This window comes from Colobus angolensis, unplaced genomic scaffold (genome assembly GCF_000951035.1).
Source record: "Colobus angolensis palliatus isolate OR3802 unplaced genomic scaffold, Cang.pa_1.0 Scaffold8, whole genome shotgun sequence".
Classification (NCBI taxonomy): Eukaryota; Metazoa; Chordata; class Mammalia; order Primates; family Cercopithecidae; genus Colobus; species Colobus angolensis.
Window position 1 is genome coordinate 17837097 of NW_012121820.1, and position 10402 is coordinate 17847498.

General features: G+C 45.6%; 1 protein-coding gene across 1 annotated transcript in view; it reads right to left on the reverse strand.

The window, feature by feature from the left end:
* Positions 1-923, reverse strand: part of EPB41L1 (erythrocyte membrane protein band 4.1-like 1) — a 138909-nt gene extending 137986 nt beyond the window's left edge. The window contains exon 1 of the mRNA XM_011929119.1: positions 816-923. The gene's annotated coding sequence lies outside the window, so the exon portion shown is untranslated. The remainder of the gene's footprint in view (positions 1-815) is intronic.
* Positions 924-10402: the final 9479 nt, after the last annotated feature.

The window sequence follows — 10402 nt, forward strand, 5'->3', positions numbered from 1 at the left end:
GAACCCCCCCGGCGCTGGGGGCTATCCGCCGGCTTCCCCACGTGGGCCCGGCGAGAACCCGAGCCAGTGGGCTCAGAGGCCGGGCGAAGAAGAGGAGCAGACCCCACCCGGGGCCCCCACCTCCTCCCGTGTTCCCGCCAGCGCCGACCTAGGTTTTCACTGGCTTAGACTTCTCGGCTGTGTGCCCGGTGCCCCGGGGTAACCCCGCGGCCCCGCGCCCAGCTCGCCGACCTCGTCTACCTCCAACCGGGACCTGGCCCACGCCCACCCTCCTCCACGCCGCGCTCCCATTGTTCCCGCGGCCAGGGCTCGCGGAGGATCGCCCGGCGCGTTCTAGCCCCTCGCAGGTGGCAACCTCTGGACTCTCTGGGGGCTCTCCAAGGCCGAGTCCCTGGCTCTGGGATCCCGACGCCCACCCTCCACAAGCCCAAACATCCCCAAAGTATGGGCTTTTCTAAATTAGCGTTATAACCACCACAGCCCTTATAGGCACTCCTTTAGGTACTGCTTGGAGTACATACTGAGGCTAGGAGAGAGGAGGAACTAACCCGTGTTCAGCGAGCCCAAGATAGCATCTGGAAGAAGATGGGGCAGGGATAAAGTGTCTGCCTTCTACAGATAAAGAGAGGAATTCCTGCCCTAGGGCTCCTGGGGCAGGGCCAGGCCCTCCAGAAGTGCCCGGAATAATGAGCCTGGGCCTCCTTTGTTAGATGCTAAAGGAAGAAACAGAAGGAAGAAGCAAATGTCACTCACTTGCCAGGGTTTTACTGGAAGTCAGGACATATGCAAAGGCCTACTAAGTAGCTTTCACCTACTTGTCTCACTTACGTGGCAGCTGGGATTATCCCATTTTGCAGATCAGGAGCCTATCCTAGGTCTCCCCTCCAGGAAGCACAGAGCCAAGATGAAGCCCAACAATTCTGGTTCTTCACTGTGGTCCACACCTCAAGTACAGGATACTAAGAGCAGGTGCAAAGTGAGCAGCAGAGAACATAAGAAAGCAGGAAGGAGAGGCAGGGTTTGGGCCTCCAAGGACTTACACAAACTAAGGGAGGACACCACTAAAGGAACTGAGGCCCCAAAGCAGAACTGAACATGGCTTGTCCAGGAAGGAAGATTATGATTAACAATAAGAACTGATAATAACTCACTTGTTAGGAACATTTACTGTATTTATTGTTCTAAGAGCTTTATTTGCACTAACTCATTTAATTCTCACAATAACATTAGAGGTTATTCTTATTCCCACATTATGCATGCTGAAACAGAAACACAAAAGACATCACATAGCTTCTAAAGTGTCAGAGCCAGGATCCAAACGGGAAGCTGACTCCCAAGCTTCCGTCTTTTTTTGTTTGTTTGTTTTTTGTTTTTGTTTTTGTTTTTTTTCTTTTTGAGACAGACTTTCACTCTGTCACCCAGGCTGTAGTGCAGTAGTACAATCTTGGCTCACTGCAACCTCCACCTCCTGGGTTCAAGTGATTCTCCTGCCTCAGCCTCTCGAGTAGCTAGGATTACAGGCATATACCACCATGTCCAGCTAATTTTTGTATTTTTAGTACAGACAGGGTTTCACCATGTTGGTCAGGCTGGTCTCAAACTCCTGGACTCAAGTGATCCGCCCACCTCGGCCTCCCAAAGTGCTGGGATTACAGGTGTGAGCCACTGTGCCCAGCCCCAAGCTTCCACTTTTAACAACCACAAAACAGAAGAAGCAGCCTTGAATGGGAGGCAAAGACATTTGAACTACTAGACCACCCAACTCAGCAGGACTCTTTTTTCTTTTCGTTTCTTTTCTTTTCTTTTTTTTGATGTCTTCCGTGTTCCTTGTAGGTACCTGATACCCAGCACAATACCTAGGATATAGGTCTAATTTGTTAAATGACTGCACAACTGCCGCATGGGGCTGGAGAGCAGGGTGCCACATAGCGGGCTCGGTTGCAAGCCTCTCTGTTCTGCTGGGGATTTTTATCAGTTGGTTTTAGATGAAGCAGAGGAAGGTATGAAACATTGATCAAATCTACTGTTGTCATGAGGTTGGGAGGGAAAGTGAACACTCCGGAAACCAGAATCAGTTTCTTAAAGCTCTCAGCAGCCTTGGAGGCCAAGCTGGAACTCTCAAGATGACATGCCTCAAAGTAAGTATAAACTCCTGCACTTAGGTCCAAACCAGAGCAGTCCCACAGAACTTTCCATGATGATGGAAATATCCTGAATCTTTGCTCTCTGATATGGTGGCTACTAGCCCTCTGTGGCTATTGAGCACTTGAAGTGTGGTTAGTCCAACTGAGGAAATGCAAAATAATAATTTTATTTAAGTAATTTAAATTTGAAAGGCCGCAATGGCTGCCATATTGGACAGTGCCCTTCCAAATGAGCAAGTGCCCCAAATACAGTGTAGAAAGAATCTAGATCAAGAGTAGTTACAGTGAAAGTGATTTAACGGTTTTAGTTGACCTCAAGCTCAACAATGCAACGTGCTGCCAAAAAGAAAGAAAGGAAGAGAGAAAAGGAGTAAGGAAGAGAGAGAGGGAGGCAGGGAGGAGGGAACAAAGAGAAAGAGGAAAGAGAAAGGGAAGAAAGGAAGGAGGAGAAAGTGAATATGAATATTGTATCAATGGAAACCAGAGTTGAGGCCGGGCTTAGTGGCTCATGCCTGCAATCCCAGCACTTTGGGAGGCCGAGGTGGGTGGATCACCTGAGGTCAGGAGTTCGAGACCAGCCTGACCAACATGGTGAAACTTTGTCCCCAGTAAAAAAAAAAAAAAAAAATACAATATTAGCCAGGCATGGTGGCACACTCCTGTAATCCCAGCTACTTGGGAGAGAGGAGAATCCCTTGACTCTGGGAGGCGGAGGTTGCATTGAGCCGAAATCACACCACTGCACTCCAGCATGAGTGACAACAGTGGGACCCCGTCTCAAAAAAATAAAAAAAAAAAAAGAAACCAGAGTTGGGCCAGCTCTGCCCTAGATGGATCACAGCTGGACCACTGAGCTCATTTGTGAGCCCCATATTCTCAGGAGGACTGGAGCATGTCTAGAGGAGACCGGAACATAGAGGACCTGGATGCCATGCTGTATGATGAATGATTTAAATAGCTTGGAGAAGGGAAAGCACAGGGGTGACATGGTGACTATCTCCACACCTCTGAAGGGCTATCATACAGAAAGGGGATTTGATTTGTTTCCTTTCGTTTAGATCTAATAAACAAAACAAAAAATTTTGCATTAGCAAACTCCTAGGCCATCCTCTCTGAGGGAAGGATCCATGTCAAATTTATATGCTGTTCTCCTCAGCACCTAGTCCATCCAGGACCTGGTTCATATGAAACAGTGACTACAGATTTGCTGCTGGAATGGATATGAAAGAATTCCATTGGCCAGATGCTGTGGCTCATGCCTGTAATCCCAACATTTTGGAAGGCCAAGCAGGTGGATCATCTGAGGTCAGGAGTTCAAGATCAGCCTTGCCAACGTGGTCAAACTCCATCTCTACTAAAATACAAAATTAGCTGGGTGTGGTGGCACATGCCTGTAATCCCAGCTATTTGGGAGGTTGAATGTCTTGAACAACCAGTGAGCTGAGATCACACCACTACACTCCAGCCTGGGCAACAAGAGTGAAGCTCTGTCTTAAAACAAAAAAAAAAGGGCCGAGTGATGGCTCACATCTGTAATCCCAGCACTTTGGGAGGCCGAGGTGGGCAGATCACCTGAGGCCAGGAGTTTGAGACCAGCCTGGCCAACATGGTGAAACCATGTCTCTACTAAAAATACAAAAAAATTAGCCAGGCTTGGTGGCTCATGCCTATAGTCCCAGCTACTTGGGAGGCTGAGACATAAGAATTGCTTGAACCTAGGAGGTAGAGGTTGCAGTGAGCTGAGCTTGCACCACTGCAGTCTAGCCTGGGCAACAGAGTGATGAGACTCGGTCTCAAAAAAAAAAAAGAGAGAGAGAGAATTCCATCAGCTCCAGTGTGGGGGATATCCAGTAAGACAATTTCAGCTCACTATAAAGAACTCCCTAACAGCTGGAGCTACCCAAGAATGGAATGGACCACCTTGGGAGTGATGAACTCCTTGTCAATATATGCATTCAAGGAAGGATTAAATCTTCATTGGGAAACTGAACTGGATCCTGGTGACTTCTCAAGTTGAAAAAATGGGCAAGTTCTATTAGGAAGGAAAAGACAAGATCAAAGCTGTGCTTCCAGACAATTATGTGACTGTATGTGTAGAAGAAATGGGTGGGGAGAGATCAGAAGCAGGCAGGACCAGTAGGAACCACTGTAGTGGCCCAGGAGATAAGATAATAGACTGGGAGGCCATGGGAATGGAAAGCCAACGCAAATGTGACTTGAAAGAGGCACTGGCACTAGGCTGGTAGTCAGGAGCTGCAGGTTCTAGTCCTGCCCCTGCTATTAACCTATTGTGTAGTCTGAGGGAAATCCCAGCCCTTGAGTAGATAGATCCCTTCCTTTATTCAAATTTCACAGTTCTCATCTATAAAATGCAGAATGATCTGCATGCAATATCCTTCCTAACTCTGGATGCTATGAATGGGAGAGAGATAATAAAGGATAACTGGGATAATGTATTAGAAAACCTTCGTACACTTCAAAGTAACAATATCATTAGTACAGGTACCATTGTTATTATTATGTCAAAGGCAGCCTTACCAGGACGTGGTGACTGGACTGCTAGGAGGGGACGGGACAGAGTCAAGTGGCCTGCATCTGTGGGTGGACAAGAGATCAGGATCTCTGATCTTTTGGGAAGGTCAGCTAACCACTCTATCCCTCCCACAAGATCTGTGAAGACAAACAGTATTCTGTGCCCTGTCACTTCATTAACTGCTTCCTCATTCCTTTGAGCCACACCTTATACTTGGCTAAAAGAAGCAACCAATTCAAAGAAAAGTTAGCCTCTGTACTCCCTCCTTTCAATGTTCATAGATGGGTCCTTGTCTGGGCCTTTCCCTAAATAATAATAAGTATCATTATCTCATATAGGAATAGCCAACATTATTGAGTACTTAGTATATGCTATGAAAGTTACTTACATAATTTTCTCACCCTGGGAGGTAGCTGTAATGGCTCATGGGGATCTGTAACTTTCTTATCACATAGCTTATGAGAAGGATTCCCGTACAAGTCTGTGTGATTTCAGGCTGCATTCTTAAAGATTTTTTTTTTTTTTTTTGAGATGGAGTCTTGCTCCATTGCCCTGGCTGGAGTGCAGTAGCACTATCTTTGCTCACTGCAACCTCCACTTCCCAGGTTCAAGCGATTCTCATGTCTCAGCCTCCTGAATAGCTGGGATTACAGGTGCCTACCACCATGCCTGACTAATTTTTGTATTTTTAGTAGAGATGAGGTTTCACTATGTTGGCCAGGCTGGTCTTGAACTCTTAATCTCAGGTGATCTGCTACAGGCATGAGCCACCCCGCCTGGCACCCTAAAGATTTTTACGATGTCTTTTTGCAGCAACTTAAGGAAGAGGGCAAGATCAGCGTTTTTGCCACTTTATAGCTGGGGAAACTGAAGCTCAGAGAAGGTAAATTCAATCACTTGGACAAATTAGTAAAGTCTTCCATGGTGCAGTTTGGTGCTTTCTACTTCTCAGAGCTGCCTCCTCTGCACCTTCCAGGGCCTCCCCAGTCCTCCTAGAAGTGATGAGTAGAGACTTGCCCAGACTGTTTCAGGGAAGGACTTACGCTTGTCCTTCTCCTGGGGAAGGGAAAGGTTCCTGAAAGGTGAAAGTTAATTTCCACCTCCCCCCACCAACCACCAACTCACACACCCTAGCCCAGGACCTTGTGGTGATGGCGCTGAAGGCTTACAGAGTGAGTCATGTGGGGCTGACCTGTCAGAGTCACCCAAGCACAAGGTGCTAAGCTTAGTTTAGAGGGGTGGAAAAGTAGGCCAAGTGTTCTCCTCCTCAGGAGCGCAGTCCAGTTGCAGCTTGTGCTCCTCACTCCTTTCATCCCAAAATACTGCAAACATTTGGGAACATTGTGCAAGGGCCTTACAGCAGAGGGAACACATAACAAGTAAGAGTGAATCCAAGGAGTTGAGATTAGGGTGGAGTCTTAAAGAGTGAATTCAGCACACAAATTACGTAGAAGGGCCCTCCAGGCTGCAGGAATGCGCTAAAGCTTAAATATATTTGGATTCCATCTAACAGGCAGTAGGGAGTCACGGAGTTCACTATGGCTTTGGAGACAGACTGTCTGAGTTTGAATCCTGCCTCTGTCCCTTCCCAGTGGTTTGATCTTGGGAAAGTTACTCAACCCTTGTGGTTGACGTATTATTTTTCTCCATTATTTGCCCTTCCCTTGGCCAGTAAGAGAATTATCCATCCTAGCCAGTTGCCATGCGACTTATGTACCTTCCAGAGGAAGGAGTGCACTTCCCCAGCCCATTGTCAAGCTTAACCACAAGACTTCCTTTGGCCAGTGAAATGTGAGCTAGAGAGATATATGCCAGTTCGCAGCAGAAACCTGGAGTGCCATTGCATGTTTGAGTCTAAAATCTTACTTTTTTATCTCTGCCACTGGAAACGTTGTGTCTTGGATAGGGCCTGTGCCTTCAGTCTGGACCCTGGAATGAAAAGACACAGAGCAAAGCTGCAGTCAGTCTACAGCTGTGATGTGTAATGTGATGAAGAAAGCTTTGTAAGTCACTGAGAGTTTGGGGTTGTTTGTTATTACGTCATACTTAGCAAATGCTGACTGACACACCCCTTGACGGTAGGTGATTTTAGCAGCACCTACTTCATGGCACTGTTGTGAGGATTAAATAAGATTATCTCATGAAAAATGTATCACCATTTCATCAGAGATTTACATTATAAAATGACCACTCTGCCCACACATAAACGGACACTTGACAAACAACAGAAATAGAATTTACAAAAGAGTAGCAAAAGATGATGCTATATAGTGGGCTGAATAGTGTACCCCCCAAAATTCATGTCCCCTCAGAACCTCAGAATATTAACTTATTTGGAAACGGAATCTTTCCAGATGTAATTAGTTCAGGATTTCAAGAATAACTCATCCTGGTTTTAGGGTGGGCCCTAAATCCAATGACTGGTATCCTTATAAGAAGAGGAGAAGACACAGGGAGACACAGAAAATAAGACGATGTGAAGATGGAGAGAAAGATTAGTGATGTGTCCACAAGCCAAGGAATGCCAAGGATTGCTGGCAACCACCAAGGCTAAGAGAGAGGCACGGGAGGTTTCCTCCCTCAGAATCTTCAGAAGGAACCAGTGCTGCTGACACCTTAATTTCAGACTTCTGGCCTTCTGAACTGTGAGAAAATAAATTGCTGTTGTTTTAAGCCACCCAGCTTGTGGTAATTTGTTATGACAGTCTTGGGAAACTAATATAGATGGATTGTTTAAAAATAACACTGAACAACTGGTTAATCATTTGGGAAAAAAAATAAAATGGCTTCCTACCTTGTAGCATACATGAAAATAACCCCCAGTTAGATTAAACATGTGAATTTGAAAAGCAAAACTTTACGATCTTTAGAAACTAAAGAAAATCATCTTCAGGACCTCAGGGTAGGGAAATAGTTCCTTAACAAGACGCAAAACATCACAAATTGTATTACTCTGAGTGCTCCAGAAAAACAGAAGTGTTACTGGAAAGGAGTCCGGATCCAGACCCCAAGAGAGGGTTCTTGGATGTTATGTCAGAAAGAATTCAGGGCAAGTCCATAGAGTAAAGTGAAAGCAAGTTGTGTTTTTGTTTGTTTTTGGGGTGGGGGTGGGGGCATAGAGTCTCTGTCACCCAGGCTGGAATGCAGTGGTATGATCTCAGCTCACTGCAATCTCCGCCTCCCAGGCTCAAGCAATTCTCCTGCCTTAGCCTCTCAAGTAGCTGGGATTACAGGCACCTACCACCATGCCTGGCTAATTTTTGAATTTTTAGTAGAGACGGGGTTTCACCATGTTGGCCAGGCTGGTCTTGAACTCCTGACCTCAGGTCACCCGCCTCGGCCTCCCAAAGTGTTGGGATTACAGGCATAAGCCACCATACCCAGCAAAAACAAGTTTATTAAGAAAGTAGAGGAATAAAAGAATAGCTACTCCTTAGACAGAGCAACCCCCAGGGCTGCTGGTTGCCCATTTTTATGGTTATTTCTTGATTATATGCTAAACAAGGGGTGGTTTATTCATGCCTCCCCTTTTAGATCATATAGGGTAACTTCCTGACATTACCATGGCATTTGTAAACTGTCATGGTGCTGGTGGGAGTGTAGCAGTGAGGACGACCAGAGGTCACTCTTGTTGCTATCTTGGTTTTGGTGGGTTTTAGCTGGCTTCTTTACTGCAAACCTGTTTTATCAGCAAGGTCTTTATGACCTGTGTCTTGTGCCCTCCTATCTCATCCTGTAACTTAGAATGCCTAACCAGCTAGGAATGCAGCCTAGCAGGTCTTAGCCTTATTTTACCTAGCACCTACTCAAGATGGAGTTGCTCTGGTTCAAACACCTCTGACAGAACCAACAGAATAGAGAGAGATTATTATAAAAAATTAGGTCATATGGTTATAGAAGCTAAGCCCCAAGATTTGGAGTCAGCAAGCTGGAGACACAGGAGAGCCAGTGGTTTAGTTCTAGTCTGAGTCCAAAGGCCTGAGAACCAAGAGAGTCAATGGTCCAAATAACAGTCTAAAGGCAGGCCGGGTGCAGTGGTTCATGCCTATAATCCCAGCACTTTGGGAGGCCAAGGCAGGTGGACCACTTGAGGTCAGGAGTTCGGGACCAGCCTGGCCAACACAATGAAATCCCATCTCTACTAAAAATACAAAAAAATTAGCTGGGCATGGTGGCGGGACTCTGTAATCCCAGCAACTCAGGAGACTGAGGCAAGAGAATAGCTTTAACCCAGGAGGCAGAGGTTGCAGTGAGCCGGTATCCCGCCACTGCACTCCAGCGTGGGTGACAGCGAGAGACCGTCTCAAAAAAAAAAGTCCAAAGGCAGGAGACGACCAAAGTACCAGCATGAGCAGTCAGGGAGAAAGAATTCTGTTACTCCAGCTTTTTGTTCTATTCAGGCCTTCAATGGATTGAATGAGGCCCACCCACTTGGGAAGGGCAATCTGCTTTACTCAGTCTACAGATTCAAAAGTTAATCTCATCTACAAACACCTTCTCCGACACACCCAGAATAATGTTTAACCAAATATCTGGGCATGCCATGACCCAGTCAAATTGACACGTAAAATTAATCATCACACAAATCAAAAATGAAAAAACTTGGTATAGTCAACCAGATTAAATGTAGAAATTCTGTGCACCAAAAGACATCATAAAGGGAAAAAAGATAAACTACTAAATGGGAGAAAATCTCTGCAATGTTTTGGCTGGCAAAGGATGAGAATTCAAAAAATATATAAAGAATTCCTAAAAAATGTATATTAGGTGAATGGACAAAGGATGTGAATATAGAGCCACTGAAGAAATACAAATGGCCAATAAACATGAAAACGCTCCATCTAACTGGTCATGGACTTGTGGCAATAGCTAACCAAGTAGAAGATGTGTAGGCCCTTGACTTGGCAATCCTACTCCTGAATAGAAAACCCAGGGAAATGAACATGCACAAAAGGAACCCTGTTGGAGATATTCTCTGAAGCATTGTTTGAAATATTGAAAAATTAGAAACAATCTAAATATCCACCAATAGGTAAATGTAGAAAATAAATTATAGTGTAGTCATATAGTAAAATACTACATAGCAGTGAGAGGTAGGAATACGGATACTTCACCGGGTGCGGTGGCTCACGCCTGTAATCCCAGCACTTAGGGAGGCCAAGGCAGGTAGATCACTTGAGGTCGGAAGACCAGCCTGAACAACATGGTGAAACTCTGTCTCTACAAAAAATACAAAAATTAGCTGGGTGTGGTGGTGGGCACCTGTAATCGCAGCTGCTCGGGAGGCTGAGGCAGGAGAATCACTTGATCCTGGGAGGCAGAGGTTACAGTGAGCCGAGATCACACCCTGCACCCCAGCCTGGGCAACAGAGCCAGACTGTCTCAAAAAAGAGAGAATATGGATAATTCTCAAAAACATAATGTTGGTAGGAAAAAAGAATATTGCAGAGGATGCAACTTATGTGATTTATATTAAGCTTTAAAACACACAAAGCAATGTTATATATTGTTTAGGGATATTCATATGTTTGTTAAAAGTTATAAAGATGGACTTCTTTGCTAGGGTGGTAAACTTGACTCCTATTTCTCTGGGGTTTGCTCTCATCAATGAAAGGATGCTGGTCCGGGGGTGGAGCAAGATGGCCGAATAGGAACAGCTCCAGTCTCCAACTCCCAGCGCGAGCGACACAGAAGACTGGTGATTTCTGCATTTTCAACTGAGGTA